The following is a 16899-nucleotide window of genomic DNA, read 5'->3' on the forward strand; positions in this document are numbered from 1 at the left end:
TTTAAACTGTAGAAGTCCTGGTTCTTCTTCTTCCTCTTTGATTTGTGGAGGTTCTGGTTCCTCCTGCTCCTCTTTAAACTGTAGAAGTCGTGGTCCTTCTTCTTCTGCTTTGATCCGTGGAGTTTCTGGTCCCTCCTGCTCTTCCTCTTTGAAGAGCTGCTCCTCCCTACAGTCATGGTGCTGTTGGAGCTCTGCAAGGACAAAAGAAAAACATCATAAAGTATTATTTACATTACGTCTACAGTTCCAGCTTGGAAAAAAATAAACAAACAAAAAAAAACTCGGACTCAAGTGGTGAAACTCAAAATTTTCAAATATGAAAAGTAGTTGAAAGTCCAGTCCTTCATTAAATGTGGTTCATTCTGCCTGTGTCTGTGTGTGTGCGGGTTGTGTATTGATTGCTGTGACGTAAAAATCGTCATCAATTCCTGTCCACTGGGGTCCGCGCGCAATCCAAATTTTGTGACCGCGTTGCACGTACTCGCCGGTATACACACGTACCAGAGTGCCACAGCAAACAAACCACGATGGACGCATCTTTGAAAAGTGACTGTGTGGAGCCATCAGGCTGTAGCTCCGGCTGCAAAGACACCCAGAGAGTGAAACACTGATGGACGGAGAGAGCAGACTCTGTCAGGACGGATGAGAAGGCCTGCTGACAGAAGTGAAAGTGTCTGGTGATCGCTTGGGCGCTGGCCTTGCGATTCAGAAACAGAAAAAGGCTAAATAAACTTGAATACTAAATGATGGTATACTGACAATGTACGTGCTTCATTTTCTATCAGTAAATATTAGGAGCAGTGCTGGTTGTAGAGGCTGATATGCACTTCATGCGCAATGTCTCTGCTGGGTGGTCATGTCGACAGAAATGGTGGCGTCCACAACGACGCGTACCAAAACCTCTCAGGTTCAGGAGCATGTTCGCCTGGATTCGGCAAACAAAACGATCATATCTTTCATGTCACTTCATTTGCAAAGACTGGAAAATGAAGACTTTCAACCTCACCACTCTACCTCTGGAGGAGAAGCATAATGTCGCAAACATCATAGTAGAGCTGGACGGTATGCCGGTTCATGACGAATACTGGTGTGGTTTTTTTTTTTTTATGATATGAATTTTTCATATACCCCAATACCGTTGGGTGAGTGTGTAGCGTAGGAACGTTGGGATTGCAGAGCGGCGGAACGTCGCACCGCCGTACAATGTTCGACAGGGGGCTGTTTAGCAGCTGCACCAAACAAGCAGCATGTGAGAGCACAGCCTGTGTTGAGCATACGGACATGGCGAGCGGTGAAAAACGGATGAACACGGCGAAAGTTCTGAAACTGAAGTTTCAGAACGAGCAAGCAATGAAACAGAAGAACTTGTGCCGAAAAGAGGAGCCGTGTCTATCGTTTGGAATTCTTCAGATTTAAAAAATCTGACGTCGAACAAGCAACAATATTCTGCAAATGCTGTCGGGCTAAAGTTGTAGCCGCAGGAGGCAACACAAGCAATTTGCTTCATCACCTCCGCCACAAGCATGTCCTGGAATATCAAGAGTGCATGAAACTACGACCTGCGTCCTCCACGTCTGCAGGTAAAGTTGGCACTGTGGGGGAAAAGACAAGTCAAATGTCACTCAAAGACGCATTTTCCAAGGGGACTGCGTACGACAATGAAAGCAAGCGGTGGAACGATATTGCAAACGCCATCACCATCCATATAGCCAAAGACACGGTACCACTTAGCACTGTTAAGAAAGAAGACTTCATGGACATGATTAAAATACTGGATCCCAGATATGTTTTATCAAGTCGAAAATACTTCAGCCAAACAGCAATCCCCAACGTATACCAAAAGCACAGAGCCAAGCTGGAAGCAGACGTGGCTACAGTTCCCCACTTCTCAGCAACAACTGATTTGTGGTCAAGTCGCAGCATGGAGCCATACCTCAGCCTGACTGTTCATTTTATAAGTGAGGACTGGGTGTTGTGTAGACATTGTCTGCAAACAAGCTATTTCCCAGATGAACACACCGGCGAGTTACTCGCATCAGGCTTGCAAGAGGCACTTGATTCCTGGGGGCTTTCTGAGCAGAGACTTGTGGCCATGACAACAGACAGTGGAGCCAACATCATTAAAGTTCGTGTCCGGAGTTTTGAAAGAATGAAAGTTTTTTTTTAATCCAACGTCTCGAGGTTCCGCCCTCCCTCTGCTTTCGTGAGCCACCAAGCCACGCCCCTTCAATTGTGCACGCGCACTACCCGTGGACTTAAAATGAGAGCCTCCGAGTCCTACAGCCTCCTACATATTTAGCTGTTTACGGTGGATGTTCAGCAGACAGTGGATATATCCGAGGTAAGCGGGGCGGCTGCTGCATGCTGTAGCTAACTCACCTCTGCCTGGGCGAGTGCGTGTGCTCTCTGGCTGCACGCACACGTTGACTGACAGCATGACAAAGCGGAAGCTCGAAATCTATTGGCTGAAGCTGACCGGCGCTTTTTCGGTTAACATGGGGGTCTATGAGACGAAGGCGGCGCTCATAAATAAATTTTTATATTGCTTTATGCTGATATTATATTTTTGTCAGGGGTGCACATGCGCCACCAAATTAAAAAATGCGTACCTGATGAAAATTTGTAACGCTCATTTGCGTACCAAGTAGTGCTGTGGCGTTCAATGAACGAACCGTTTGTTTGAACGGCTCTTTTAAGTGAACGAGAGGCGGTTCACAGCTGTCTGAGAGCCGTTCCAGTCACCTGAACGCAGCAGCTAACTAGCGGAGGAGTGTCTCGAAATCGGAGAGGAGCCGGTGCTTTTTTTTATTTTTTTTTTAATAACTGGTTTTCTTATTAATTGGCAATTGGGTTTCTTTCACGTCCCTTGTTGCTGATAAATGTTTAAAACCAGACAAAAAGCCGTGTCAGACCTTTTATGAGTCTGATTTCAACATCTGTTGCTACTCGCAGCAGCAACAGGAAGTGCTAAAGGAAGTCAGTCACCAGTTAACAAGGAAACCAGTTAATTTGAAGCACTGTATTTGACCGCTTTATCAAAGGTTTTAACAATGGAACACACACACACACACACGCACACACACACACACACACACACACAAAAACCATAAAATGCTGAGTTAAAGGACACTTAGCAGCATTTTAAGATCTTTTCTGGGGACAATGTGCAAGGTAAGCCACAATGTAATGTGTATCAGAAAAACACCTCTTAAATGAGAACTATGCAAGATTTGCTTTAGCGCTCCCCCTACTGGTCTCCTGTGAAAAGCTCACTGTCGTAAACATTCTGCGCATCACCCCCCCCCCCCCCCCCCCCCAACCCCACCCCCGCGCGCAGAGAGCGTCCCACTCCCGTTTCCTTTTTTTCCCGCTCGTCAGACAAAGTTTTTTTCTGTCTTTTTGGTTCTGCCATCCATGAGCACCTAAAGGCCTCAGTATACTCCCCCGTCGCCGCTACGTTGTTCCTACGAGGTAGACGTCGTAGCCCGTCGGCGCTTGACGTGCGCCTCCCGAAAATTGTGACTTCGCGTCGTTTCGACGCGTGGTGACGTGAACGTTGAGGGCTGTGATTGGTCCGCTTTCGCGTTGTTTATAGAATAAAGTAGAACTCACCCGGAATGCTTTTCTGATCCGAACAGTGCTTCGGGAAAAATTGAGATCCAAAATTGAGCGGCGCACATCTCTATACTGTTAGCAGTGTTAGCACTGTTAGCAGACGGGGCTACGTGTATAGCCGCTCCTCAAACGGCTTCAATCGTCCAAAAGCTCATTAGTTTCACCAATATTTCATCACGGTCCGCTCAGCCTCTCCTCCACCACAGCCCGGTGTCACCAGATATGTCATATATGCAGATATATGTTCGGTAAATGCACGCGTGTCTAGATACGTACGTCTAGAAATCTATGTCTATAGATCTATGTCTAGGTAAAGCCGGAGCTACGGAAGCCGCATTGTTGTTGTGACTGCTAGCGGCTTGGCAGAGGAGGGCGTTCCCTTGACGCAGGAGCAAGATATGTTCAGTAGCGGCGTAGGGTTGCCGGCGTAGGAACGCCGCGGCGGCGACGGGGGAGTATACTGAGGCCTTAAGGGGGGCGTTGCGAACGCTAGCGAGGGATTCATGTTTGTTTTACGCGCTTTTACACTTGTACTCCCGTATGAGTGCCGTAAAGCATGTTTGTTGTCGCGAGATGTAGTCGGGTCCGCTCCTCTGAAATGGCAAGACCCCGGGGGGAGTGGAGGGACCGGCGAAACACTGTGACAAGTCTTTGTTTCAAGAGTGTCTGGCTGCAGACCTCCACTGTCAGCCTGCGAACAGCTGCTTCACTGTGAAACGTAAGCCACCTCCACTGTGAAACGGAATTGACATCAATTGTTTTTTTGTTTTTTTTTCCGGTGCTACACGTCTGATTGGCTCTTCCACTTCCAGCTCCTCCTCCTTAGGAGGAATGTCTATCTGCAGACCTCCAGTGTCAGCCGAAGCGTCTTGGAGACGCTACAACTCTACCGTCAGAAGGAAGTGACATATTACTAAGTGAACGAAATGCAAACGCTCCAGATTATTGTTTTAAAGGTTAATTTGGGCAGACACATTTTTTCGTTGCCTTGGCTATTTTTATTCATTAATTGTGTTGGATTAAAATAGGAATTATAAATTCCAGGTTATCAGCAGAGCAACAGCAATGTAATTGCGTGGGCTCCTCGGTTTTATGTAATGATCTTGAGCGTTTTCATTTTCTAGAGAGAGACATACAATTGTTTTATTTGCCTGACAATTCTATCACAACCTTTGTTTTAACATTTAATGCCTTTTTAACAGCACAACGGCTCCTTTGTTTAGCCCCACAGGGATTCTGAAAAACATTTATTGAGGTAAAAAAGTTGCATAGTTCTGCTTTAAATCTGTCATTAAACAAATTAAAAAACCAGATGAAAACTCATAACTCTCCGTTTAGTCCTGTGCAGGGAGTATGGCACCAACACAGGGACAAAAAGCTCGCTGCGCCTCCCCTGAAGCCCTCTGGCGCCCCCCAGGGGAGGCGCGCCTCCCACTTTGAAAACCGCTGGTTTGTGATAAAAAGCAGATACTGTATGAGCATTTTTTTTTTCAGAACTTTAAACACAATTATATTTTGTGAAAGTTAAAAGGTTTAAAGGTTGTATAGAACATCTTTATTACTAACAAAATGAATTAAAGCTAAAAAATGGTGTTATTAAGCTGTAGCAGCCTTGTTTTTATCGTGATCAAAAAAAAAATCAAACATTAATCAACTCTGGAGGTTGTAAAACCAACAATACTTTAGCCAATCAATAACGAGGTAGCCTCGTTATCTATTGGGTTTCTAACGTGTCAATCAACCTCTCTACATTTGTAGCGTAACTCTCATGCTCTTACGATGGTTTTCGTACCCCCTCCCCTATGCGCTCCCCCCCGCTCCCCCCATGCCAGGCTCTGCTGCTGCTATCAACACCTTTTCACCTGTAGACTTGAGACAATTTTTCTTAATCATAGCTGCAACGTGCTGCCATTTGGCGAAAATGTATGTTTAATCTTAAAACAAGACTTGTATGAAAAAGTCCGGAGAGTGAGAGGAGGAGGGGGGCTTTGTTTACGCCTGCAGGCTGCAGACAGATCAGCTGTGAGCTCCAGCGTCTGCTCCAGTCCTGCAGCTCCACACAAACCTCCCCGTCTTCCTCTGATCCACCGAGACCAGGGACGGCTCAGGGACAGGATTTGGCGCAAGTGCAGGATTTTACTCATATTCGCTGTGTTTTGTGTTGTTCAAAAGGACACGTTGGTAGCTATGCGTTTGCGCTATGACGCCAAGTTGCTACATGCTACTTTCTGCGTAAGGAGGAGGCGGTCCTCCGGAAAGAGCAGGGGAGGAGGGGGTGTGGGTCACGCATGCGCAGCATTTCAAAAAGGACTAACTGTCACTGGATTTCTCTCTCCATGGAAAATCCTCGATACAACCTTTAAGACATTCTGTTGCACTGCTTCTCTTCATTTTCAGTTGAAATTAAAGCAGGCTATGTAACACTGTCCACGCGTCCCTCTATTTTGTTCTTCCTGTTGGTAGGCGTGGGAAAAAAATGTATTTAAAAATGTGAGGACCAAGCAGATTCAGAACTACCAACAAGAAGAAAGAAAAGGTGGAGCACGTCATTTCCAGAGCAGTTGAAGAGATCAAGTCACTGAAAGATCAACAGCAAGACCCTCTGTCAGAGCCTTCTGGTGCAGCAGCAGCAGGGCCTGTTGCTCCACCTGAGGAGGAAAGAAAAAAGACCCTTACCGATTAATTGCTGATAAGAAATTACTCGATTAAAATAAATTACTTTCAATTAATTGCATTTTGAACCTGTAGTTCCCTTCAAGCCCGCATGAGGGCGCGCTTGATGCCAAACGTCTTTGACACACACGCGGTAACACAGAAGAAGCCGCGTCTGATGACAACAACAAGACAGACGAGAAGCGGTGAGCTGGCAGGATGAAGGCGACATGACGGAGTTCAACTTTAAGCTGGGTAATGACGACAAAGACGTCAAATCCACAATCTGTGGAAGTAATTTAAAGTACAACTCCTCCACAACTTCGCTAAATTGTCACATTCAGCCATGCTGTGAGGAGCGAGGAGCTCTCAGCCTTCAGTCCCCGCAGCGCTGGGACGAGGAGTGCTCCTATATTGAAAAAAATTTAGATAAATCTCACGATTTGCAATGAAGACCACCATGGCATGGATGTTTCCGTTTTGTTTCTGGGCACATCCATTATTCTCAGGGATGTTTTTAGTTGTTTACAGGCAGCCTGTATTTTAATGTAAAGGAGGATTATAAATGGTGCTAATAGTCCAATCGTGACTTAATTTCTTTTCAGATTTATGCATTTTATTATACTGCTAAATAAGAGACAGTGCACTCATTTATTTTCAAGTTAAAGTCACCTTCATTTTTGTTCTATTTGTTTTGCTTCTAACAGACAGTGCACTTACTTATTTTCATGTTTCAACTAGCCTTTAAATTAGCCTTGTTAATGCTTTGTTCTATTTATGAATGTGTTGTTCCCTGCTGTTAAGAATAAATCTTTTAAGGAATATGATTTGCATTTTCTCTTTCATAAGAAAGACAGCATTTTCATAGAAATGAACCGATTGATTCAGAGGGAAATTCAGCTTTGCAGAAAAATTGCCGCTTATCAATTAATCGATAATCGATCGATAAGATGAAACAACCATCGATTAATGAATTTCTCGACAATTTGCATCCCTAATTCTGATTCCTTCACATCATCACTATTAGTGTGGACATTGTTTTTCTACAATATTCACTCCTCTTGACAGTAAAATGAGTAATTCCAAGCCGTTTTACTGCAGTAATTATTCTCTAAATTATTAGAAAATGAGGTTAACACCCAGTGGTGCTTGGGAAAAAAAAAAAAAGTCAAATACCGTGAAATCAATATAATTTTGAAAAATACCATGATATAAATTTTTGGTCATACTGCACAGCGCTACATCATAGTATGAGTGGAAGAAGTGACTGACAGATTTGACATCTCACCAAGCAAAATTAAGGCCGTAGTATGACAACGGGCCCAACATGGCTCGACTGCTGGAGGAAAAACATGGTTGGTCTTCAGTCCGCTGTGATGGGCACACCCTCCAACTCACTGCCAACAGTGCCCTCGAAGAGCCCAGCATCAACAAAGCTGCTGGTGCTGCAAGAAACTTAGTGGAACTTCAGGAGAAGCGAGCGAGCAAATTCTCACCAGAAGCAGCAGCAAATGAACACTGTCGAGCACAAGCTGATCCAGGACATCAGCACTAGATGGAATAGTACAGATTACACGGTTGAGAGACTCCTGGATCAGTCACTGATACTCTCTCAGACCCTGAGGTAACACCAAGAGGCAGGCAATACTTGGACATGAAGCCAGAGCAGTGAGTGCTGCTTGAAGAGCTGCTGAAAGGTTGGCGCCTTTTAAATGTGCAACAGTTTAGATCAGTGGACATGAGTATGGTCGTGCTTCATGTCTTGCACAGCTGGTCAAAGGGCTGCAATGGTCCACACAGCAAACCACATTTGGGAGAAGCTCAGGAAAAGCTGTTTGAGCCATTGCAGGAAAAGGAATAAGTGAGAGATCGGAGAATCTTAACAGTGTCTGCAGAGAAGGACAACACCTTGTTCTTGCAGCTGCCATTGACCCAAGATTCAGAAAGCGAGAGTTTATCTCAGCTGAAGATGGCACAAGGATGCAAAGGACAGTTGAAGTATTGCTGTCAAAGCAGCAAAGGACCCCGGCAGAGAGAATCTTCTCAGCAGCAGGAAATGTCTGCTCCCAGAAGAGAGCAAGCCTGACACAACGCCATGTGGAAATGCTGACGTTCCACAGTATGAATCAACTAAACGACGTAGCCTGAGCCTCATGTTGGCTTCAAACCTGCTCTGTCCACCATGGCAGGTTTGTCTCCAGGTTGGATCACACAGTCCATGTTTACATTTTGAATTTCTCTGAAAAACTCTGAACGCTGTACTTTCAGCCGTGTACCTATAAATGTCAGTCGTTAAAACTGTTAGATTTCAGAGTGGTGGAATTGCAAAGTTCTCTTGCAAGACTGTACAGTTGATTACTAAATGTACTTCACAGAAATGCACTTTGTTTTATTTCCCTTCCAATAGAAAATAGACAGATTTATTGATTTATGTCGATACTGACCAAGCACCGTTCTGTTAGACGCTTTCATAATCCAGGACATTATTTTAAACACGCCGTTCAGCAGCAAGGTTGATTAAAAGAGATATTTTTCATTGAAGTACCCATCTTTCTTCCATTCACTATCATTTGTCACATAATTAAAGCGACCTCATGCTAAATTAAAAGAAATATATAATTTATCTGATTAGTGGATTAATCTCTACAACAGACACCGGCTCATCGACTTTTGAAATAGTGTTAGTTGCAGCCCGACTCCACAACATATGTTAAAGGAAGTTGAGAAAGAGAAACTCCTGTAAAGACGTCTGCAGAGGACTGGATCAACTTTTGAAAACACAGTCATTCACCTCAAGCTCGGGCCTCTGGAGGGAGATTGCTTGAAAAAATATCCTCATAGTTTTTATCACCCCAAAGACCAAAGAGCCCGAGGCGAACGGGCCTGAACTCGGTCATTGTTGGAGGATGTGTGGTAATACGTCTGGTTCCCTGAAAACAATTGTTATTCTGCAAAAAAGAGCAACGACAACCGTGCTCAAGTTTGGCTTTCATGAATACACAAATCCACTTTTCTCACCGTCAAAAATGGAAAATTTGTGGATCTCATTGAGTTGAAAATTATTCAAATGATTTTTAAAGCAAACAACAACTTATTCCTGGTAATATTCAAAAACTGTTCTGTAACAGTGAAAGTGGCTGAATGAAGAGGAGTGTTACAGTTTAAAGGTCAAAGTCTGAACCACACGAAAAAGATTCTGCGTCAGAAATCGCTGTGCAAAAATATGGAACAAATTATGCGTTGGAGACCAAACGATTGTCAAATGCGTGCTGATTCAAAACGAGGTACAAAGAGTTGATTCTGGCGAGGTGCACGGTTTGTTGATGACATGAGGATTGTTTATTATGCTGTTTCTGAAATTTCTATAATTTATATTACTTTTTTTTTTACATGTCCAGAATAAAGCTTTCTAATGAAATCAAATCAAGGAATATTCCCTCCTTGGGTAAAAAAAAAGGACATGCTGTGTTTCCTAAAGAGGAATGCTGTGTTGTTGCTGTTATCACACTTCCACAAGTATAAACCAAACAGCCATAACGATGGAGATCCTCCATCAGTCACATTCATGGGTTCATTCAGACGTCTCCATACCTGTTCTGTGTGGCTTCACTTGAGGTTCCCCAATCATTTTGAGCAGTCTGCGCTGACGAGCAATCTCCTCCTTGTAATTATTGGTAGTTTGTTCAAACATGGTGAAGATTCCTCCAGCAGCAGCAGCAGTTAGTCCCTCGATGAAAAACTCTCACAAAGCCTGAAGTGAACTCACTGTTGGTGAAGGAGATGAAATATTTCCTCTGTGAGACACAAAAACACAGCTGTTATTATGCTTTCTAAATTACAGTGAAAGCTGCTTCTTTCTCTCACTTATTTCAAGGATCACAAACATTCAGCTTCATACTGACACCCAGAGTTTGAGAAATACTGAGGTCCACCACCAACTATCCCCCTGAACATTAGTTACAAAGAAGACATGAGAATGAAGAGCAAAATCTAACTGAAAAAAAGCATTTATTTAAAAATAACCATTGACTCCAATATGTAAATATTGTGTGTGTGTGTGTGTGTGTGTGTGTGTGTGTGTGTGTGTATTATCAGCCTGTTGTATCACATGCTCTGCATTTCTTGTTTTTGTACTAAATATCATCCAAACAGCACAGAATGCAGAATCTTCTGAAGCTGAACATCTAAACCAGAGAGATTTCTCCTCACACTTTATGTTGTGGAATAAAAGGTTTTCACCAAACTTTGATTTGGGATCATTATAGTTAGAACAGCTAAACTGATGCCCAAGAAGGCAGAATTTACTCTACTCTGTTGATGTTTTCTTGTTGTATCTGGCTGGATCAAGGTCAGTTGGAGAAATGTCTTTTCTCAGCTTCGTTTCTCACTCTGCTCTCCTTCAGTGTTTTTCCATCTTGTCCTCATGCCCTCAGCTCCTCTTCTGTGTCCTCCTGTTTCTCACAAACTACTCCCTCTCTGTCTCTCTCACCCTCTTCTTCTCTCATATTATGTCCTCTTTCTTCTGTCTTCTCTTGTCTCTTCACTTTCTCCTCTCTCTCCAACCTCTGAAATATTTTGTTTCCCTCCTTCATCACCTCTCTGTCTTTTCATCACACTCTCCCTCCCAAAGCTGAGCTTAGTTTGGCACAGCCTTTATATGATCTGCATAAAGTAAACCCAGGATCAATGTACATTTAGAAAATCTAGCTGTAAAACCAGGAAAAAGTAACTTTTGAAACAGAAACATCACGAGTCTGTTACAGCAGACGCTGCTCACAAAACGGTACAAACTAATCAAACTACGTCGTCAAGAGGCAGTACAGATTCAAGATAAACTCAATAAATTGTCTTAAGATGAAAGAAAGCGAGAGTCAGAACTCTTACTTGGAAAAAAGTGGAATTGAAGCAGAATATATTCAGCTGATTACCTTGTTTATATCTCCCCGCCATGCGGCTGCTCTTCTTCTTCTTCGTGGGCGTTTATTCTGGCTGCTTCGTGTCCTTCTTCTTCTGTTGGCGGATTTCTAAAAGGTTTTGAAGTGCATTAGCGCCACCTTCTGTGCTGGAGTATGATCCAAACTTCACTTCATTTTTATCTGAGGGTCTCCCGGGAGGCTGGAATGTGGTGTTTGTGTTTGTTTGAACAACAATCAACTTAATGATCCTAATCAATCAGACATTAACATGTGATCAAATGTTTGAGTGAGACAAAATACCTGGAATTTGTGATTGGTTGTAAATTTTTCCAGAAAGATGCAGGGAATATGTTTTGGAATTACAAACAGATCACTGTGAAAGTTTGAAACTGATTCAGAATAAAGAGCTTATTAGGAAAACAAGTCCTGAACTGCATGCATGGTGCATGCTCTATTCGATTGTTTCAAATCAACCTTTTGTTTTGAGGAATGACGACAGAGGTTGATATATATATATAAGTTTGAACACATGCTGCAGTATTTAATATTATATCGAAGAAAAGTTTTCATGTCAGCAGATAGAAGATGTAAGATGTTGTCTGTAGAAAGTTCGATGTCTTCTTTTTGAGCAGCTTTATGGACTTGTGTGTGGACACTTTGAGCAACTTGAGAAATTAATCTCCGCGCAGTGCAGCCACCCCCAATCTTATCAATGTCTTGTTGCTCACAACCTTCTGTTGGTCCATCATGTGTCGAAGGATGTGTCCTTTCCTCCATGTGAGTTGGAGCTTCTTCATCAAACTTTCTGTATAGAACACTGCTCTGCTCCTTTGGTCCAGAAACGCAGCAGTGGTAACAACTAATGCTCATATACTCACTCAGACAAACATCGTGCAGCTCGGAGTCCTTCAGAAGTTATTTAGAGCCAACCGATTTAGCCGCACTTAGCGGGGGCCACGGCAATGGAGCCTTAGCGCGGGACATAATCTCTGCAAAATCGCTCATTTCGGCTATATTTCTTCATCCATCGCCAGTGTTATCATAAAGTCAGCTCGTCTACCATCTTCAGGTGGGTCAGCAGACAGTTTTCGCTAACTTAGCCACAATCAGCTCGGATGGGAACGTTGCAGCTCCTCTCCCCAGCAGAGATGCACTTTGAGTCAGCCTGGCTCTTTCTTTCCTTTTGCACAGTTGTTCCTCCTCCTCTTCCAGTTGTAGTCTTGGTTTCCTTTTGCATAGCTCTTCATCTTCTAGTGCAGGGGTGCCCAACCAGTCGATCGCGATCGATGGTCGATCGTGGAATGTCAGCAGGTAGACCGCAAGGTGCAGGGGGGGGGGGGGGGGGGGGGAAGTTTGTGCGGTAAAAAAAAAACGAAAGAATAGAGTAACGTGCGCACAACAGAAGGTTGTGAGCAACAAGACATTGATAAGAGGGGGGGTGGCTGCACTGCACGGAGATGAATTTCTCAAGTTGCTCAAAGTGTCCACACAGAAGTACATAAAGCTGCTCAAAAAGAAGACATTGAACTTTCTATAGACAGCATCTTGAAATGAGCATATAAACTGATGAATAAAGAAAAACCTCCCCCCCACCTACTGGAAAGAGGCCGCGGAGGAGCAGCAGAAGCCCTTGTTCAATGTTCTACAGGAGAAAGAGAAGTTACATGAACATGTCGAAGCCAAAGAGGAGCTGATCATAGCTTCGGGATGAGAATTAGGAGCTGCAGGAGCTGGCACAGCAAGTCCAATACACATCTGATCTGTTTTGGAAAAGATCTGGTGAAAGAATAATACAATTGTACAATTTTACAATTTCATTTTGGTTTTGGACCACCTGACCTATTCTACCCCTAAAGACCGCCACACACTACAGGATTTTTTCAATCTTCCCCGATCCAGACACGACACATTACAAGACAACAGAGGACAGATCGCACCCGATCTTCCTCTCCTGATCTTCTAGTGTGTGGTGTCGCTCCGGAGCAGAACACACACGAGCAGATTCTTCAGCCGAGAATCGGCTCCTCACTCCTCCAAATCTCTCGTCGTCCAACGTGACTTTGTGCTGTTTCCCTTCATTGCTGTTTTTACATTCATCTCCACTTTCAATAATAAGTGGAGAACTCATTCATTCCCTCAGTTCATTCATTCACATCGGTATCGCTCCTTCAGTGTAGAACACCCCCCCTCCCCGGGCGCACGGAGCACGGACTGTCAGCACCTTGTCAGAAAATTTCAATGTTCCAGTACAGAAGAGGGAAACATAGTTTCAGATCATTTTATTATAATTTACCCTCCACATTTAATAATAATTCGGCTTATTAGCTAATCTGTTTGTGCGTGTGTTTTTTTTTTCCTTTTGACTTCCGAGTGGAGCAGTAGAATAAAGTTATTAGCAGACCGTGTCAAATGAAAGCTACTTTTTTAAATCACCAATTATCTTAAATCATTCTTTATGTCCACAGATTTGATAGTTTACACCAGAATAAAAACACGTTGAGCTTTGATTAGGTAAGTTTCATTATAGTCCGCTCTGTCTCTGAAGGCACGGAGTCAGCGGAAAGTTTTTTTTTCTTTTATTATTATAATTTTTTTTCTTACCCATTGTTAAGGCTGCTGCCTTTGTGTGTCATGGGTTTGATCCTGTTTGTCTCCCCCAGGTGTCCAGTTGTGGTGTTTTTCTTTCCTTTCCCAGCCTTCAGCCAAGACCTCACCTTTCCAGCCAGCAGCCATCCTGGACACCTGTCGCCAATCATCCCATCAGCCGATCAACCAATCAACCTCCAGTCCTGCCCCTATATATTGTTTTGCACCCTGTGTTTCTGTCTGTCTGTGAGAGAGAGATCACTGCATCTCTTGGAGAGCATTTTGACGCTTTGACTAAAGTTTGAGACATCTTGTTTGTGCCCTCCTCAGCCAAAGCTACTATTTGAGGACTTATTTTTGTTAAACCCTGCCTGTCCCCACCTAGTGTGTTTTGTAGTCAACCCCATTCTCTGTATTGTCTTCTTCCCTGGAGAAGGGCTCCAGGTAAGACACCCCGGGGTCTACATTTCTGCACGTAGGTGACTTTCTGTATATACACACTAGGTAAGTGTGGGCGGCTGCCACGATCTTCTGTAGCAGGTAGGTAAGGTTCAGGCATAGTTAGTGAGTTAGGGCTAGTCACTGGTTAAGATAGTTAGGGTCATAGGGTTGAGGTGTAGGAGAAGATTAGGGTTTTTGTGTTTAGTGGCACCGCCCACAGGGCCCTTCTCCTAACGTCCGCCTGCCCTCCATTAGCTCTCCCCATTTTTGCTGTTTGCCAGATTTTTTTGTTTAGGCTCATTACGTTTTGTTGTTTAAAGCCTGCTGGCTGCATTCTGGCATTTTTGTTGTATCTTGTGAGTTTGTAACGTTGCTTCTGTTTAATTATCTTTTGTTATATAAATTCCCTTTTCCTTTGGGGAAAAGGCCACCCAAACTCTTTTGTGCTGCACCTTGCTTCGTCCGCACACCACCTGAAGCATTTACATCAGCCAGTAGGCCTGCGCGTAAGCGTTGCGTTTCCCCCCCCGCTCCTAGCTTGGCCATCTATAACATCTAAAGGGGGGGGACGTAACACCCATTCTTCCATGATGGTTAATAACGGAGATTAATTAAAACTTTGGGATTATTGCAGGACTGGCGGAGATGCAGATATTAGATTGACGTTTGAGTCTGAATGGAGGAAATCCAGTTCATCCAGGAGCGATAGGATTAACCATCACTTTCTGTACAGCTGAGTTTAGGAGCTCTGGCTTTTCTGTTTCACTGTCATATATAGTGAATATATTTCACAGACATATATTCATCCAGCTCTGACAGGATTTTTTTAATCAGCGGCATCTTGGTGAGATGGAGCTATTCACCCAATCAGGGAGCTTTATTCCGAGGGCGTGGACAGCTCTACTCGGAGCTGATCGGCGCCTCTCGGAGCACCACACACTACAGGATTTGTGATTGGAAATATTAAACATGTTCATTATCTACGATCTCCCCTTCCGACGCCTCCCGAGAGGCTCCGACCGGAAAAAATCTCTCGGAACACACCGCACACTACACCGAACTCATTTGCATACGCCCGACAATCGGACCCTGTCAGCTTTGATTGGGAGGAGAAGATCGGGGCAAAATTTGGCCCGATTATCCTGTAGTGTGTGGAGGCCTTAAGATGGAGTTGGATTAAGTGCCTAGGTGTTCTCTGAACAATTGAGTCTTCAATTGTCTCTTGAAAGTAGAAAGGGACTCGGTGGAACGCACAGAGTTAGGTAGTTTGTTCCACCATTTGGGAACAACAGAGGAGAAGAGTTTGGCAAGAGGTTTAGAGCCGTGCTGGGCTAGAAGCACCAGACGTCTCTCACATGCAGAGCGAAGAGGGCATGAAGGAGAGTAGACCTGGATCAGGGAGTCCAGGTAGGCCGGAGCCGTTCTTGTAAGTGTTTTGTAAGCCAGGAGGAGAGTTTTGAATTTGATTCTGGCTGCAACTGGAAGCCAATGAAGGGAGATGGAACAAGGGAGTGACATGAGCTCTTTTGGGCTGGTTGAAGACCAGACGTGCTGCTGCATTCTGGATCATCTGTAGAGGTTTGACTGTACATGCAGGGAGACCCGCCAAAAGAGAGTTGCAGTAGTCAATGCGTGATATCACGAGAGCCTGAACCAGAAGCTGTGTGGCTTGTTGGGTCAGGAAGGGTCTGATCTTCCTGATGTTGTAGAGGGCATAATGACAAGATCGAGAAACTGAGGCCACGTGACCCTTAAAGGTCAGCTGGTCATCAATCATGACACCCAGCTACATACTGACTTCAGCAACAGGAGCTGAAATGAATAGGAGTAAGGGGGAACCTTATTGTTGGAGACCTCGTCCTCATCATGGACAGCACAGCACCTCGGAACTCTGGGCTGATGGGACAAGTGGGTCAAACCTCTCCAGACCGTCAGAGATTTGTCCATCGCATTCGCATAAAAACAGAGACCAGCTCTCTGGACTGGCCGAGTACCAAGATCAAGATCAAGCTCTTAGGCACTGACCTGTGAACATTCACATGTTTTGATGTTCAGTGTTTTTTTTTATTATTATTATTATTTAATTGATTGATCGTCCCACTTTTTATCCTGTTTGTGCTTCAGTGGGAACAATTTTTTTCTTGCATATCTGCTGACATAGAGTGCCAAAAAACTTTCTTGAATATAATATTAAATACTGCAGCATGTCTTCAAACTTACATATATCAACCTGTGTCACACATTTCCTCAAAACAAAAGGTTGATTTGAAACAGTCAAATAAAGCGTGCACCATGCATCAGGACTTGTTTTTTCTAAGAAGCTCTTCATTCTGTATCACTTTCAAAGTTTGACAGTGATCTGTATGGAATTCCAAAATATATTCCCTGCATCTTTCTGGAAAAATTTACAACCAATCAGAAATTCCAGGTGTTGTGTCTCACTCAAAACATTTGATCACATGTTAATGTCTGATTGATTAGAATCATTAAGTTGATTGTTGTTCAAACAAACAGAAACACCACATTCCAGCCTCCCGGTAAACCCTCAAATAAAAAGAAGTGAAGTTTGGATTATACTCCAGCACAGGAGGGGGCGCTAATGTACCTCAAAATCTTTTAGAAATCCGCCAACAGAAGAAGAAGAAAGACAGGAAGCAGCCATAATAAACATTCACGAAGAAGAAGCGCA

The 16899-nt window shown here is 43.8% G+C and overlaps 1 long non-coding RNA gene across 1 annotated transcript; it reads right to left on the reverse strand.

The window, feature by feature from the left end:
* Positions 1–134: 134 nt before the first annotated feature.
* LOC115408311 (uncharacterized) lies at positions 135–11236 on the reverse strand. Its single transcript, XR_003933762.1, has 3 exons — positions 11196–11236; positions 9859–10061; positions 135–191 (listed from the first exon to the last, which is right to left on the reverse strand). It is a non-coding gene; the product is annotated as an uncharacterized LOC115408311 (long non-coding RNA).
* Between the last annotated feature and the right edge of the window lie 5663 nt (positions 11237–16899).

Source organism: Salarias fasciatus, chromosome 3 (genome assembly GCF_902148845.1).
Source record: "Salarias fasciatus chromosome 3, fSalaFa1.1, whole genome shotgun sequence".
NCBI lineage: Eukaryota > Metazoa > Chordata > Actinopteri > Blenniiformes > Blenniidae > Salarias > Salarias fasciatus.